The sequence below is a fragment of the Notolepis coatsorum genome, assembly GCF_963971535.1.
Source record: "Notolepis coatsorum genome assembly, chromosome: 12".
Taxonomy (NCBI): domain Eukaryota; kingdom Metazoa; phylum Chordata; class Actinopteri; order Aulopiformes; family Paralepididae; genus Notolepis; species Notolepis coatsorum.
In genome coordinates this window covers 68,652,924-68,670,639 of record NC_140176.1, presented here as the reverse complement: position 1 = coordinate 68,670,639, position 17,716 = coordinate 68,652,924, and the positions used below count along the sequence as shown (strand labels likewise).

General features: G+C 45.9%; 1 long non-coding RNA gene across 1 annotated transcript; it reads left to right on the top strand.

The window, feature by feature from the left end:
- The first annotated feature begins 9,659 nt into the window (after positions 1 to 9,659).
- Positions 9,660 to 14,716, top strand: LOC311238078. The gene is made up of 5 exons (XR_014620318.1): positions 9,660 to 9,740; positions 10,206 to 10,227; positions 13,585 to 13,649; positions 14,271 to 14,321; positions 14,594 to 14,716. It is a non-coding gene; the product is annotated as an uncharacterized lncRNA (long non-coding RNA).
- Positions 14,717 to 17,716: the final 3,000 nt, after the last annotated feature.

Below are 17,716 nucleotides of genomic sequence, written 5' to 3'. Positions count from 1 at the left end.
GTGCACATCCTCGTCGCATTTCTTTATGATCAGCTCTGTGACCTTGTGTCGGCTGTTCAAGACTATCGGGTACTTAACGTCATCCGGTAAGTCTGGAGCTCTCCGCAGACGACCACCCACTCTGATGAGATTATGGGCGTCGCTCTCGGGGGCTAGGTGGAGCAGTCTGCTGTCTGATGGGACGGGCTTTCCTCCCTGTAGACAGTCTAGCTCGTCGGGGAACGAGTCTCTCTGGGCTCGTTGTAGTAGAAGAAGTTCTGCTTCTTCGTAGTCAGCTGCTGAAATGTCGGCAGTGGGCTGAATCTCTGGGTGGTGCCACAGGAATGTCTTGAGCTGCGCACTCTGTAGGGTAATGCAATCATCTATGTTGGGGTCTGTGGAGGCGACTGTGCTCAGTCCACAGAACATAGGTTTCTTGTTCTCAGCCTCCTCTTTACTCGCTTCCCGTGGGGTGGGCGTAGGCCACTCTTCTTCCGGGAGCTTGAGGAACTCTGGTCCGTCACTGTAGATGTTGCGACGGGTGAGGTCATCTAGGGACATTCCCCGGGTGATGACGTCAGCTGGGTTGTGTTTGGTGTCCACATACCGCCAGCTCGCTGTTTCTTTTAACTCTTGAATCTCGGTGACTCTGACTCCCACAAAGACTTTGTATCTGCATGAATCAGACTTGATCCATGTGAGTACTGTCGTGGAATCTGACCACAAGATTGTTCTGTGCACCGGAATGGTGAGTTCACGTTGGATTAACGTGGCTAGATGCGCTCCTGCTAGGGCTGCGCAGAGCTCTAGACGCGGGATAGATTGTTGCTTTCGTGGGGCTATTCTTGAGCGAGCCAGGATGAAAGCAGTATGTATTTCTCCTCCCTCCTCTCGGGCACGCAAGTAGGCCACCGAGCCGTAGGCTACTTCGGAGGCGTCGCTGAAGATGTGTAGATCAATCTTGCATGTCTCTGGCCTCACTGTGGGTGGGAAGTAGCTGCGGCGTATATTGACGCCTGGGAGTGAGCGGAGTTCCGTCTCCCACTCTCTCCATGTGGAGGCAAGGGGTGCGGGTATTGGGTCGTCCCAGCCCTGGTCCTTGTCCCATAGTGCTCGTACAATCATCTTTGCCCTGGTGGTGTAAGGTAGAATACATCCCAACGGGTCATATTGTCTGGCGAGTGTTCTGTATACACTCCGTCTGGTGGTCGGTAGTGCAGTCGACCTTCCCTGCTCCTTGGTCAGGGGTGGGTGTTTATAATGGAGCGAGTCTGTTTTGAAGCGCCAGACTAGTCCTAATGTCATTTCTTGGGCTTCTCCTGGGATGGTCGCCATCCAGGTCTCGCTGCTTGCTGCCTTGTCCTCTGGGGAGAGGCTGCGCAATACTTGCGGGTCGCTGCTGGCCCACTGCCTGAGATCAAAGCCGCCTTTGATCAGGGAGGCGCGTAGCTTGAGTAGGAGAGCCTCGGCTTCTTCTTGAGTCGAAACGCTTTGTAAACAGTTGTCCACGTAGAAACTGTTCTTCACACTGTGTCGGACCTCTTCATCTTCTGCTGGGTCCTCTGCGACGTGTTTCTGTAGTGCAAATGTAGCACAGCACGGGCTGCATGTGGTTCCGAAGGGGAGTACTTCCCACTGGTAGATGGCTGGGTTCTCATCCCCGATCCTCTCTCTCCATAGGAACCGCAGCAGGGGCTTGTCCTCCTCCACTAGTCCCACCTGCAGGAACATCCCTTTGATATCCCCGCTGATAGCCACCTTGTCCTGGCGGAAGCGCAGTAGCACGCCTAGTAGGGAGGGGCCGAGTGTGGGGCCGGGCAAGAGCTCTTTATTCAGATTTTGGGATCCGATCTGGTAGCTGCAGTTAAACACAATGCGATCCTTGCCGTTGTGGTGGACCTTGTGATGCGGCACGTACCATGATTCGGTCGTCTGATCGGCCTCTTTAATGTCAATCTTTGTCACGTGTCCCGCTGTGATTAGCTTCTCAATCTCAGCGCGGTACACACGCTCTTGAGCGGGGTCTTTGGCTAGGCGCCGCTCTGTGTTCAATAGATAGCGCTCCGTGGCGTCTTTCTTTGCGTGAAAGGTGGGCATTCCCTCTCGCCTCAGGAGTGGAGTTGCGTATCTCATCACTCCGCCGACTGTGACTCTCTTTGTCCCCTGCTCGAGTAGGTTGATGGCGTAAATGTCTTCTTTAGAACGAATATCTTTCTTTTCGTTCTTAAAGGGCATTGTCTCTAGTGTCCATAGCCTCTCGACATGCTGCAGGAGAGTGGTGTCTTCTTCTGTCGTTCTGGAGTGGAGGCAGCTAGTGGCTGCTGTTCGGTTGAGAGATTTAGCGAGGGGGCCTTGTAGTGTCCACCCTAGGCGGGTCTCGACTGCTGCAGGACAGCCTCGGGGTCCTGTATGGACCCGGTCAATCGGGACTATGAGTTCTGCATGGTCGGAGCCTATCAGCAGGGTCGGGGTAGCGCCGTCTATGAGCGGGATAGGTAGTTGACGCAGGTGCACATATTTATCCATCAACTTGGCGATGGGGTAGGTGTACTGCGATAGTCCTATTTCTTGGCTGGTGAAAGCATTTGTAATCCTATACCGACGCTCTGGCTGCCCGTTTGCTGCGATAGTGAAGGAGACATGCTCGCCCTTTATCGTCTTTAAATCTCTTCTTATTGTCCGAATCGTCATTTGGTTCTCGCTCCCCCGCAGTCCCAGCTGGGCCGCAGCGGACGCGAGCAGAAGGGTCTTCTCTGACCCGTCATCAAGGACGGCGTAAGTGTCCATGACTTTATCTTGGTAGCTCAATGTCACACGGACTACCTTTAAGAGCACTTGGGCGCCGCTGCTGCTGGCGGGGTCAATGTACATGACACTTGCCTTGGTGCCGCTCGATGGTGCAGGTGAAGGCCGTCTTCTGTTACTGTCGTGTAGTATATCTAGATGGGCTCCGTCGCACCGACTGCACCTTTTCTTTAGGCGGCATTCGGCTGCCATGTGACTGCGCGCACATCGGTAACAGCGCCTGTTGGACTTTATCCATTGACTCACTTCTTCTGCATTCATCTTTGTGAACAGGTCACATTGTGACAGCCAGTGTTCTTTCTCACAGTAGGGGCACACCATCTTCCACTTCTCTTTTCTCGAGGGGGTACTGTGGCTCTTACTGCTCGGTACTGACTCTGATTGGTGCATGACAGTCACCGATCTTCTTCCATCATTTATTCTCCTGGGTCCCTCTCTGGAGCTTGGCGTGCTCCGCCCGAACGTATCCAGTCGTAAGCTGCTGACTTCTCTCGCCAGGAAGTCGGCTAGATCAAGGAGGGATGGTTCGGGGCCGTTAGGATCCCGGTAGTCTCTCTGCCGCCTAAAACGCTCTTGTCTTGCGGGTGGCAGCTTCTCCAAAATCCTCTCGACGTTAGAGTTGGCGTATAGCTCATGCATGCCCTTTTCCCGTTGCGCTCCCAGCATCCCTACCAGGGACTGCACTTTGATTGACAGGTCGTCTAATGAGCGATTGTCTGTTGCTGGGGGTAGGCGATCAATATGCCTTATCTCTTGGATTACGTAATCCCATATACGTCCATATCTCTGGTCCAGCGCTGCTAGAGCTGCGGTGTATGGGGTCGTAGAGGTGGCATAGGCTAGCGCTATATTGTGCGCCCGGGGTACTTTCAGGTGCTTCAGTAATATTGCATACTTGTGGCGTTCATCAGCGACATCCACCATCATTGTCTCTAGGCACATCCGGAGCTCCGTGTACTGTGCCCGATTCTCATGGGTGAAATCTGGGACCATCGGTGTGCCAATGTATGACGCCGTGGATGGCTGATACATCGGCGAGCGTTGGGGGAGAGGCCTCCTAGGCGAGTCTCCTCTTGCGCCTCTCGGTGGGCTGGTACCGGCAGGGTACCATGGCCCGCTGGTCCAGGTGCTATTCCTCGGGGCTGGTCGTGCGTCATGCTCACCCGTGAATAGAGTCGGGGGTCTGTAGCGCAGCGCCGAGGGGGTATAGCCTGGGCTGTACTGGACCTCCTGGTCCGGTGGAGTACTGTGCTGTCGTCGGGCTTGGTTCTCCTCCTCTCCCTCTTCTTCTTCTATCAGGTCCTCTAGATCCTGTAGTCGTTTATTTAGCTTCTCCGTAGTGCATGCCGCTCCTTCCTTGTAGCTGGGTCTCGCTTGGACCGGTCTGGGAAGGGGGTCTGCGGGGGGTATAGGCTTGGTCTGTTGGTCAAGTTCAGGGTCGCTTGCTCGGTTAGGAGACGCTGCCCTTGACTGTTGTCTCGACGAGTTCCTTGAACCCCTGGCGGAGGGAGAGGGTGTTGCCTTGAGGATCAGCTGCTCCATTAGCTGTGCTTGTAGTCTGTCGCGCTCGGCTTGTATTCTGTCACGCTCGGCTTCGCGCTCGGCTTGTATTCTGTCGCGCTCGGCTTCGCGCTTGGTGAGATCTGCTTCTCTTTGGGCAGCGGCACGCTGGGTGTCGGCCCGGTCTCTTGCCATATTCTCTTCCGTCTGAAGGCGTCTCAGCTCCAGACGTATGTGCTCTTCTTCGCTCCGTTGCTGTGCTTGGAGTCGATCGCGTTCGCCCTGAAGTCGATCGCGTTCAGTAGAGGCTGTCAGGCTGGCGAGGAACGCCTGTGATAGCATCCTCTCCGCTTCGCTGGGGGAAGACGCTTGTTGAGGTGAGCCGCTCCTGGCTGTACCCGCTGGGGATGCGTTCCCCTGCGGGGAGTCCTGGAGCTCTATCTCCTCGGCGCTCTCCTCCTCTTCTTCCGTGCAGAGTTCCACCTCTGGCGGGTTGTCTTCCTCCCGGAGCTCTGGGGGGTCTACTTCTTCGGTATTGGCGGGGGGTAAAGTCGTGTCAGTTCCCTCCTGGTCCCCACCGCGAGTTTGGTCAGTTAAATTAGAACCCACTAGGGCCTCTGTGGTCGGGGTATCCTGGTTGATAGGGTCGGACATAATTTTACTTTCTACTTTTACCGCGTTCACCGTTTGTAGAAGGCTAGGTAGTTGACTGACAGCGTAGTCCTCTAAGTACTGAGGTGTCTGTCATCTGCGCCGCGGGCGTTCTACGTTAGGAGGACCGTTTCGTGGAGTGTTCATCATAGGCCATTTCAATATTAATAACACTATATTAATATTACACTAGTTACCCTCCGGCTCGAAGGACCAATTGTAACTGAGGGGTACAATTCCCTGACTGTATTGATAAGTATGGTATTATTAAACCACTACCTCTTGTACTTTAACTTCTGGCCATCCAGTACATGATATAGATATGATGAACACTTTCCCACCTGATGAAACGAAGTCCACACAAATGTACAAATCGAATATTTTATATAGCAAAAGGTATATACAACGTTCACTTGTTTACACTTATGATTTGAAATGCACTTGTATGGCAAATGAGTATTCGTAGGTAAATCAACATTGAATGTCCAATCTCTGGTTACGCAGGGAGTAAGTATACAACCTGGTTCCTTAGGGAACTATAGCGATGGTACTTAAATGATTATAGCCGGATAATGCAAAGGGGGGGTCCCGCTGGTTGTAAGTCAGTAGGGGGGGGGGGGGGTTAGGAGAGCCGTGGTCAATATCCCATCTGGCCGACGATTTCTTGGGAGAATTCAAAGTCTTGAACACGGTGCCCACAGAACCTCGGTCCGCAGATGAATACAGCCGGACCCTCTTGTAGACGGTAGTTGCCGGTCCACAACGAAGAGACGTGAGGCGACCTCACTCGGGGTAGAGCGCCGTCTCACTTGGACTCCTCTCGGGGGGTAGTTCCAACACTTACCAGTGTTGGCTGTTATCCATGGCATAAATCAAAGCACCCAAAGCAAGTAGATAATCCAAGCCGTGTAGGGCTAGCCGTCGTCCGGGTAAGGTAATCCAATGTGCAGGTCCACTCGTCCTGGCCCAGAACTCCTCGGATGAAAGCACCACACGTGGTCTGCCCAGCCTGGTTAAGCTTCTAGATAACGCGAGGAAACGATGGGGGTACTGCTCACTTTATAACTCTAACCGAACGGTGCACCATACATAATAGACTATTATTAACTTAATAGAAATACGTCCCACTCGACGGTATAGTGCCAAACTATGACAATTCAACTATTAATCCACACGATGTCTCAATGCCATTCTGAGGCCAAGTTGACCATACTACACCACACGTGTATCGGGGTGAGGCTTAACGTCTTGCCACTAGGTTGGAGGGTAAAGAACTAAGGGCGAAGTGACTAAGAAAGTTCTACTTTACTTGCGCCATATATATATGCGCTGTGAACAAATAGTACCATCCGTATTTCGCCAGACGTATTCCTACGCGGAACCGGGGCCTGTAACGACATGTTCGTCGGCACGATTGAACTTGAACCAAGGGGCTTGGCTGCTGGCGCCAGGTTCTCGTCCAATGAGAGAATGAAACTATTATGGGCTGTTAGTAGACTAAAGGGATATTCAGTGTATATGTACACAGAATATACAAGGGATATCAAACGATATACAAATACTATTAAATATATATCCATAAATAAATATATATATTCGGTTTAATCTGATCCTTCACAACAGTTACAGAGGTTTCTGCTGAGTAGTTCTGGAAAGAGCTCACCTATTTATGGCTGACGTTGACTTTAAGTTTGTGTTTGTAGGTTGGTGGCTAAAGCAGTACAATAGGAGATCTTGCTGTCCAAGAATGAGTCCAATCAAGATATTGGAACCTGGCAAAGTTCAAGAAGGAGATCGAGATTTAGCACTTGTTTTGTTTGTGTGCATTACAAATACAATTTATTATTGTTAGTATTATTATTATTATTATTATTATTATTATTATTATTATTATTGATCTTTGGAGTTGTATCCAGTTATATACAGTTCACTTGTTAATACATTTGATGGCTTTGTCATTATAAATGATTTCCCATATATTTTTTAATCTTTGAAAGGGGATGGGTACATTTGGCAATTTTGTAATACAATACCAATGGGTTCAAATGGTAAAATCGGCCATTTTGAAATCCAAAATGATGTAGGTTAGAGTTATCCTATCCCAAAAATGAACTCATATTTGAATTCCCCATTAAGAAACACATCATTTAGACACCTTGCATGTTAGGATTTCCTTCAGATTCATGTTGGCATCCATGTATGGCCAAGGGGTGAAAAATGGTCAAATCGGCCATTTTGAAATCCAAAACAATGTAGGTAGGAGTTATCCGATTAGAAAAATAATCCCATATTTGAATTCCCCACAAAAAAACACATATTTTAGACACCCCACTTGATTGATTTTCCAAAAAAAAAAAAGTATGGCCCGCCCTACTAGTATAGTGTTGTAGTATATAGTGTTGTTTACTCTAGGGTCTTCATGGACCTCCTCTGAACCTAATCATCCCAGCTGCTTGTAACTCTCTTTAGCTATCAATCCAGTACAGGGTGTCTATGCTGCTCTTCATTGAGCCCTGAAGAAATCATGTAGCCTCCTGACTCACATTAATACATTAAAATAAATTGAAAATGTCTGTCAATGATGTAAATGGACTGAGTTAAAAAACAATTGATATCAATCCAACACCAGAGTCAATTAACACATACACCTTTACCACAACATCCACCTGTTTCCAATCAACTAATTAGACAAAGAGAAAGATGATTGGCTGTCAAACCTGCAGAGCACCTGAACCTAAGAGGCCTGTGAGATAAGACAGCTCAGTGTGGGTTTGCTGAAAGTGGACAAAGGGGCCAGGATTTCTGTAGCTTTTGGAATAGATGCAAACTATGGCTAAAGCTGTAGGACTTGTTCTAAGGTAAAGTTTTGATCCATTGTGTTGGAATGTTGTGATTCTGATATAAGTTATGTTTAATCTAAATAAACTTGTTTTTGTTTAGAGTGCTGCTGTTGTCTTCGCTGACTGGAAGACAGCATGCAAGCGGTGAGTTAACCCTTTTCAAGAACAACCTGATTATTACCCATTCAAGAACTACTGATTGTCAGGCTTGTGAATTAACTTGATGTGATATTGTTTCTATCAACAGCTTACAGGTCTGCATCTGTAACCAAGGCTAAAATTCTTGGAGATGCTACAGGGCCAGAATTGATCTACCAGCCTGTCTACAGTAGCTATAATGTTCGTGATGAATCACTTGTTGGTAGTTATGGTCCAAGCTCAGGTTCCCTCAACAGTTATGATCCCAGTAAATCGCTTGTTAGTTTTGGTCTTGGCTCGCATGACTACAGTGACACTTAACTAGCACTGGGTATTCTTTGGGTAGGAGGGGCGGAATACTGGCAAAAGCCATACTTGGTCATTTACTGTACAACTGGGTTAGGACATTTGTAGGGGCCAGTTTCGAATTGCAGTCTCCCGTAGGTGTTCTTAGAGTTTTTGAAAGTGGGTATAGATTCACATTCCTTTACAGCTTTGGGTAGGGTGTTCCACATTGATGTGGCATAATTGCGAACGTGTTTAGTCCCTTGTTTGAGCCGAATCTGGGTTTAACATGATTTGTGGAGCTCCCTCTGGTGTTGTGATCGTGGTATTCACTGACCTTTGGGAAGTATTTTGACATGTACATGGGTACCTTGGTCGTGTAGTGTATCTTGTAGACCAGGCCCATTGCAAGTTGCTGTACTCTGTCGTCTACTCTAAGCCATCCTAGGTTGTCAAAGTGGGCAGGGGTGAGGTGGGTTCTAGGAGTAAGGTCAAGCAGTAGTCTGACTAGCTTGTTTTGAGATGTTTGTAATTTTTGTTTTAGTGCCTTTGAGGTGCTTTGGTACCATGAGGTGCAAGCATAGTCTTAGTACCCTTGAATGAGTGCTCCTGCCATAGTCTTCAGGGTATTCTTGTTTACCAGAGATCCGGTACAAGAATCGAGTTCGTTGGTTGACTTTTTTTATTACATTTGATGCCATTTTGTCACAGGAAAGATTAGCCTCTAGGATGGAACCCAGGTAGGTTAATTTCATCTTTCCTTGTGACAATATTGTCACCCACTGTAACCGAGAAGCCGTCTGTCTTGCTGAGTTTGTTATTTGAACCGAAGAGAATGGACTCTGTTTTGCCCATGTGTAATGATAGTTTGTTGTCGGCGAGCCATATGCAGATTTTGCCTAGTTCCGAGCTGAGGGCTTTTTCAACCTCTAACTTGTTCTTGTCAGAGACCAGCAGGGCTGAGTTGTCCGCAAACGGGAACAAGTTGCAGTCACAAGCTGACGACATGTCATTTGCATAAATTAGGAATAGTAGCGGTCCTAGTATGCTTCCTTGTGGAACACTACAGCTCACTGTGAGAGGGGGGGTAGGGTACCGTTTACCTCCATCTGTTCTCTCCCCTCCAGGTAGGATTCACTTCCTGTGAATAAACAATTCTTTATATTAACATTATATTGTGCATTGGAAACACAAACATACTTAAAATGAGTAAATATTATTCATTTTAAACATGTTTATTTTATTTCTATAAAACATCTTCTTCCCCTCTCTTTACCAGGTGGGACGGCGCCCCCTAGTGGAGAAACCGCCACTGGCCAGCAGTTCTTGACGTCAGCACAGACTTCCTTGCAACCCTACCCCTTTTCTTGATCCTCCAATCACAGCTGTCGCTTACCTCGGACAAACATTGTAGTTCCGCCACTCTGACCCACTTTCGTTGTTATCGTGGAATGCGGAAGTAAAGCGCCTCAGGGGGGGTCCGTAGTTCAAGCTCTCAGCTCATCGCCATTCATTTCATTGTTGCCGAGGCGGCACTCGCTCGTAAGTTTACTTTACTTTACTTACTTACTGCATTTTCTTTTTACATTTTAACGCATTAGCAGACCACTCATGGATGTAGTCAATAGTGGTATTTTATGTAGCAATCTTTAGTTTATGTTTATCATAAGTTAATAGCTTGTTAGATTCTAAATGCAGTTAGATAACGTTACCATGTATATGTAACGTTAAATGTATATCTTTTCTGGACACTTTTTGTATCACAAACAGTACTGTATTTGCAAATCTGGTATGTCATAAATGTATAGATGTAGCAGTACTGTATATCTATGTCTTGTGTGTCATATATTTCCTGATGAATTGAAAATGGGGGACCCTGATGTAAACAAGACGAAAGTCTTTCTCTGGTCTGCATCCCCTTAACAATTGTATGTATTGTACTGTACTGTACCCATTCTGCAATCTGCAAACCAAGAATCAAGAGGTTTATTTGTCACATCATTCCAGGTTCAACTAGAAGACTGATAAGGTGAATATGCCTACCACATTACTACTACACCTGCATATAACCCATACAACTCTGTATGATATCAATAATGCTGTAAATACCGTATACATATATTTATATTTACCGTATATATATTTATACACTTGTCGGTATATACCATAGTGTCTTTAAACCTGTATCACTGTAGATAATAATACTATAACACCGTACATACTGTACATCTGGTTATAATTATTACTCAGTAGTACTCTTTATATATTTTGTATCCAGTCTAATCACCTGTACATTGAATATTGCTATTGCACTTTACTGCTATATTTGCACTCCGGTTGGATGCCAAACTTATTTCCGTTGTACTGTACTTGTGCTGTATAATGACAATGCATTTTAATCTAATCTAATACAATTTTGTGTTGAGCGACATTTTATCTCATGGCACAAGGGCATATTAAACATATTTTCCCTTATTCTGAAATACAGTATATATAAATATATATATATATGTTTTATATATATATTTTTTTTTGATAGATTAGAAGATAACCATTTGCATTCGAGGCACAAATGTCTCTGACTTCTTTCCATGTGCAAGCCTGCCAAGATAACTCAAATCTCTGCAGGCTTTCTGGATTAAAGGGGTTAATTGTGCTAGCCATGTTGATTAAAAAACAACACATCCGACCAATACGATTTTAACCCTCGAAAGTGTTGCATGCAAATCTTAAGAGGGCCGGCCAACAATTGCGTGGCCCACAATCTATAGGCGTGGGATTGAACAGGGTCTGGCTACAGTCCCTGGATCAGTGGGGAGGGTCTGTCTGTTGGGATGGAGAGGCTGGTGGAGGGATGGAGAGGCTGGTGGAGGGATGGAGAGGCTGGTGGAGCGATGAGGAGGCTGGTGGAGCGATGAGGAGGCTGGTGGGACGATGGAGAGCCTGTAATATTAAATAAGGTGCAACGTTATTGTCTGAAATAATTTTCACAAATGATTTAATTCATATTAAATGTATATTGACTTACCATTTGTGTAGAAGCGATGGAGACTCGGGGGAGACGATGGAGAGCCTGTAATATTAAATAAGGTGCAACGTTATTGTCTGAAATAATGTTCACAAATGATTTAATTCATATTCAATTTATATATTCAATTTATATATTGACTTACCATTTGTGTAGAAGCGATGGAGAGGCTAGTGGGGCGATGGACAGCCACGCTAGGTGGTGGGACATTTGTAGGAGCAACGGTCAGACCAAACACGTCCATGGCAACGATCAAGGTGTTTGTTGGGGGCCTGCTTGTTGTAGGCCTAGATGTTGCTTGGCTTTGCTGGTCCTTCTTTGCCCTTTTTGTCTGGCTTTTACTCCCAAGATGCCCATCGTCAGACAGCACTGTTTTTCTTTCAGCCCGGATGTGCTTTGCTGCGATTCTCAACCTCAGCCTGATGTATCTGTTGGTTATTTTCTTTTGTACATCATGGCATGAGGGTAGTCTGCTGTCTAACAGCTTAGCCTCTCTCCAGCAAATCCATGGCATTTGGGAGCTTCATGAGGGCGGCACTGGTCTTGTTTCGGAACAGCTCCTCGATTTGCCGGACTAGAACAAAGGCCTCTTGTGACGGCCGACAAAGTGCACCTGGTTTGAATTCCTTCAGCTTCAGTAAAATACTGTGCTCTCCTTCAGGACTCTCATCATTGTGCTTAATTGCATTTTGGCATTCAGCACAAATGTTGGAATAACTGATCACTTTCTTCACAATGTAGCCCGTAAGATGGTAGAGAGCACAGGTCTCGGTTTTTGTGGGGTCAGGTGCAGGGCTGCACTCCATCAGATCTTCTATTCTGAGAACAGGACTGGGAAATGTCTCCTTTGCGTCCAGGAAGTCTGCCAAAAGGCTGTTGTCATCCTCCTGATAGCTTCCTGATTTGACTGTTGCAAGAAACTGCCCAACTGATATTGATTTCAGTGCCTGCTGAAACTCCACTGGAGTTGGGACTGGATTCCTCTGTCTTATGCAGCTGAATAGATTTTCAAGACAGTCTTGGGTAAACCTGCTGGTCATCACAAACAAGTGTCCCTGGGCCAGCATGTCTTCTTGGATTGATAGTATTGTTGATGTTGCCATCACAATCCCTGTTTGCACAGGCTTCCATCTAGCCGGTTGTCCAATCTTCAGCCCACGGAACAGTTGGACCGTGTCCTGGAGGAAACTGATGGCCTTTTGGTATTCCTCCATCTTGTGCCTGCTCAGTGCCATTACTGGGTGGCGAGAGGACATGAGGTCAAACCAATGGTCCACCTGCTCCAGGAACCATGCTGTTGTCTGGTAAGAGGGGGGTCGTTGTTCCCGCTCCACCATGTATTTCAGGCCGGCACTTGTTGCCTTGCTGAAGACATTCAACGCAGGGCCCACCTTCATCTTGTCGAAATGACTGGGCTGAAGGGTTTTACGTGAGAGGTTTGGAGCAATTTTCAATACCAACCCCTCTTGAAAATTCACCAAATCGTTCAATGGACTAATTGAAACCTCGTTGGATGAGAGGTTCTCCTTCTCCACCGTATGTGGTGGAATTGTAAACATCTGTCCACGGACCAGGGCACTCTTCAGGTTCTTCACCAGATGTGGGACATCTGGCATGAAATATAGCCTCCTGTCTGGTCTTGCTGGATGTGGGACAAACGTTTTGTTTTGGTTCACTCCAAAGGCCTTCCACATTGCCAGATTAGGGCTGCCCATGTCGGTGGTGACATTAATTACATGTAGCCCTATGGAAGCTGCTCTGTCAATAATGTCCAGAATGATGGGTTTATAAATTGCTCCATTAGTGGAATTGCCACTGTAGTGGTAAGCCACTACTTGTTTCCAGCGTGTCGTGGTCCCTGACAACATAAAAACACACGCATGTGTTGCCTCTCCTGTGTGGCCGGGTAACGTCACGTCCCCATAAAGTTTCCCTGTCCCCAGATGCAGCTCCACGCTGGGTGTGATTGACATCTCGTCCAGAGTCAGCACACACTCCCTCTCCATCTCTGTCAGGCCATCTACTTTCAGCTTCAGTATGTCAAACACCTCCCCTAATATTCCTGGTTCCATCTTTATATGCTGCAGTCTCCTTTGCAGGGTTCTGATGTCGGGGAGAGGAATCTCCATCTCCTGAAGCAGCCTGTAGCCTGTTGAGCCTGTGGCAAAACAGATTTTTATGGCCTTTTTAATTATGTCATTTCCCCATCTCATGCCCCTCTTGCTCTTCATACCAATCGCTAATCCAGCTAATTTCTTTTCCATGACAATTTTTTTTTTTCCGTAGGACCACATTCATTCTTTGTCTTTTTAGGGCTGCCTCTAACTGATGTATTTTTCTTTCTAACTCAACCCTCAGGTCTTTCTCACTGGCTCCTGGTTCACTTGGACGCTGCACACTAGTTTCTGGCTCATTGGCTCCTGGTATGGCCCTCTCATCAATCTCCTCACAGTCTTCACCTTCGTTGCCCTCTCTTCCCTCATTTTCCCTTCCTGCCTCAATATCTGAAATGATGACATGGCATTGTCAGTGAGGGTGTACTGTGTAGGCTAGTCATTGAAATTAGAAATATTATATAAATTATAACTTCATGTTTATTCATACCAAAGTTAATTTGAGCACAATATGTGTGGTCACTGGCCACTGTATGAATATGTGCTGGAGGTTCTGGGGTTCTCACAGTGGGACCCTTCCTCCTCTTGGGTCTCGGGCGATGCACAAATAGTGTCGGAACAGCATCAGCCTTCAATTTCAGATGGCCTTTTCTGTTTGCTGTGAACTGGTCTCCCTCAAAATGTGCCTGCAGAATAATTCCAGACTTTACCCCATAATTGCTAATCACAATTTCATTGTAGTCATGTACATATTACTGTAAAATAAATTGAACCTTAATCCACAAGTGAAATGTCCAAATGTGGAGTAGAAATGTAACGTACCGCACACAGTTTTCTACTATTGTAATTTCGTGTGATGGTCAGGTTGCTTCTGCTGACTTTGGCCAACCATTTTCTTCTTCTGTCTGTGTCCTTTGGGAACCCATACAGATCCCTTTCTCTGACCGATTGGTGCACCCGAATGCTGAACAGCCGACCATGGTAAGACGTTGATCTATAAAAGTTCGATGTTATGATTAAGCAAGCAAAATATGTATACTAAAATATCAAGTTTCCCACAGCAGAAACTGGTGGGTCAACTCTAAACCCTCTAAAATATTGAAATCAAATAGTTTTATTGTCTCGTACACCTCTTGAAGCAGGATGCTTGCATGCTGTGGAATGGAAATGTTAGAGATGAGAAGATGCGAGATGTGTGTTGTAGAGTGCATGAGCAACTCCATAACTCTCTATCTCCCTGTTTTGTTTTCTAGGATAAATTACCACTATAATGACGTGCATGTGTCCAGTCTGTGGTGAGCAGCAGTCGTGACAGAAAGGCCCTAGCACTACAAACGACAGGAGTGGAAGACTGGACCTCTACATGGACATGGACATATTATAGGCCTATAATAATAAAAAAATTGTGGAATGCAATTGGTTGCTTTGTATATTTTGTACTGTTGACCAAACTTCTTTCTTGGCTTAATTGAGTAGTATCAATGGTTACAGTATGAAATGTAAATGCAGAGTAAACAGCTTGATATGATATTCACTGCATTTTCACGTGTGCATGTATGAATGTCTTATACTATACTTATACTATAGATAGCATTAGGATGTGTAGAGGCACAAGTCTCTCTGCCACTCACCTGAAATGCTATTATATATATTGAATATAAATAGCCCACATATAATGTGGGCTGATTAATACAATGATGCTTGATTGTGTAACAACTGGTGATATGGCTCATGTAAAATAAGTCAGCTAGCACAGCTAGCATTTAACGTTCGAAATTGCCGTCATCGCCTAGTGATATAATGTAAATATTAAAGTAGCAGATATGCAATGCACATTGTATTAATAAGTACCAAAAAGTGCTGTAACTGTAGTAGCAGAGCCGTATAATTAGTTATGCTGTTCTGTCCCGCTGATATCAAGTTGACAGGAAGGCCAAATTGGAACTACAGGTAGCTACGTGAGCCACGTGATATCCTGTCGGCGAGATCAAAGCGTGTCGCAAAGGGCTCTGGTTTGTTTGTACGAGGAAGTCCGAAGTAAGCGACAGCTGTGATTGGAGGATCAAGAAAAGAGGGCAGGGTTTGAGACGGGTCTATTTCAGACGTACTTGAAGATACTCCCCTTTCCCCAATCGCATGTCATCAGAGCATAGGCTACTCTTAGTTTGAGGTAAGGCAACTTATAAAAGTTGTAATTTGTGCTTTATACATTATCTAGTTGTTACATGTTCCGTTAAATATTTCATTCACCCTGTGTACATTCTGTTCGGATCCAATCTGGTCGTATTTAACACACCTGACGACCGGAGCTATTGATATGCAAATAGCGAGTGCACTCAGTTGATTTCAGGAACGCACGCGCGCGGCGCACCACTGGGAAGCACACACTGCTAACGAATGAATTTCCGCGCCGTCTCTCTCACTTGAGCGCGCGGAAGCCACCGAGGAAGGCACATTGCCTAGTCTATATGCGAAGTCATCTATTTTAGAATGATCAGTGTGTGACTGTACTCTAAAGAGCAGCGTGGAGCCACAGCAGCTCTCTCTCGCCCCCCCCCTCTCTCTCTCTCTCTCGCTCTCTCTATCTCCCCCCCCTCTCTCTCTGTCTCTGTCGGGACAGACAGGCAATCAGATATAAACAAACAGACAGGGCGGGGTACTACTATAGTAATATTGTTTATTTGCATTTGGAAAGATAGACACATTAGCTGGCTGAACAACATCTATTGAAAGATAGAGAAAGGCATAGGGAGAATAAAGAGAGAGAGAAAAAGATAGAGCTGTACTGTATTGTATACCCATTCTGCAATCTGTTAATAAAATATACACTGATATAAGCCTACTGGTTGCTGTTCAATCATAATCATAATTAGCTGTCAGGAAACAAATAAAACGTTTGTCATTATAGGTGACAAGGTGGATTGACTTAATGACTGCTATATCCTGCTATTATTATTATTATGCAACATTGTAATAGTTATAAACAAACATACAGACGGGGGGGTTGGGCGTTTATTTGCAGATACAGACACAGCTGGTTGAACAACATCTATATCTGTGGTATATGCAGATATTCAACTGTATTTCTGTGACAATGCGCGTCGCCTCAAATAGGATTGAAGCGAAAAAATAGCTTGCCGCTAGCGGCCAGTGTGCCTACTGTCGTCCGTTAACATGGGAGCGGAAGTGAAGAGGCAGCCGCCCGTCCGTCTGTGTTCATTCGTCAGCAGTGTGTTTGTGCCGTGAAGGGAACGCCTCCCGCGTGTAGCGGGAAAAATTTGACTTTTATTTTTGGTTGCACGCAAACTGTCCAGGTTCTGATTTCATACACACACACTACTAGGCTATTACTACAGCGAGCCCCACTCATTTATATATAGTGCAAATTAATTGTTCAAATGAAGGCATCCAATATGATTAACGGTTCACTGATCATGAAATATGAACTAACTATACAATTTTTTGGGTTGCACACAAATGATGCTGTCCAGGTTCTGATTTCATACACACACACACTACTAGACATACTACAGCGAGCCCCACTCATTTCATATAGTGCAAATTAAGTGTTCAAATGAAGGCATCCAATAATATATTAACCATTGTCTTACCTTAATGCAGATAAATGCGACGTTTCGTCTTGGTGAGAAAGACCGTTCACAACTTTAATCACAAGTTGCAATGAAGTGAAAGTTTTTTGTAATTTAGATCTCATCATGCTTTGAAAACAATGTACATACAGTAGCTCTAAAAAGTTTCCACGATTTGTTGAACTCAGACTCATCATGTCCTCTTAGAGCAAGCCCTTGTTTGCCAAGATAAAACAACATACAGCCTCAGCCCTCAGGTGATCGGTAGTTATGCCCAGGGCCAGCCCGGTGCAGCTTCTAAATTACTTTGTTTATGCCTTGGAAAAATACCGTATATATCCATTTTGCTTTTTGAAATTTGACTCAAAATAGTGCGCTGGTGTTCGCTACAAAGCGATCGGCGGGCTGAAATTCAGAACACAGATGTTTGCTTACTGCGGCCTGCGGGATCAGGATGATCATGTGAATGATGTGAATGATGTGATTGGCTACATTATTTAACCTGAGCCTATGTGTGATTGGTTACTGCCTGTACCTGGAATGTTAAACGCTGCCACCGATTGACACCTTCGTCGTTGACACCTCGGCCAGCCGGCTGCAGCACAAGACACACACAATAGCCAGCAGCCTGCGCACATATTATATACATTTCAAGATTCCGAGCATAATATTCTGGGTAGGCATAGCCCCCCCTAGCCTATATATACCCGCCGCCTATGGGGACCCTGATGGAAACAAGATGTCTTTTTCATGTCTGCATCCCCTTAACCCAGTGCTTCTCAAACT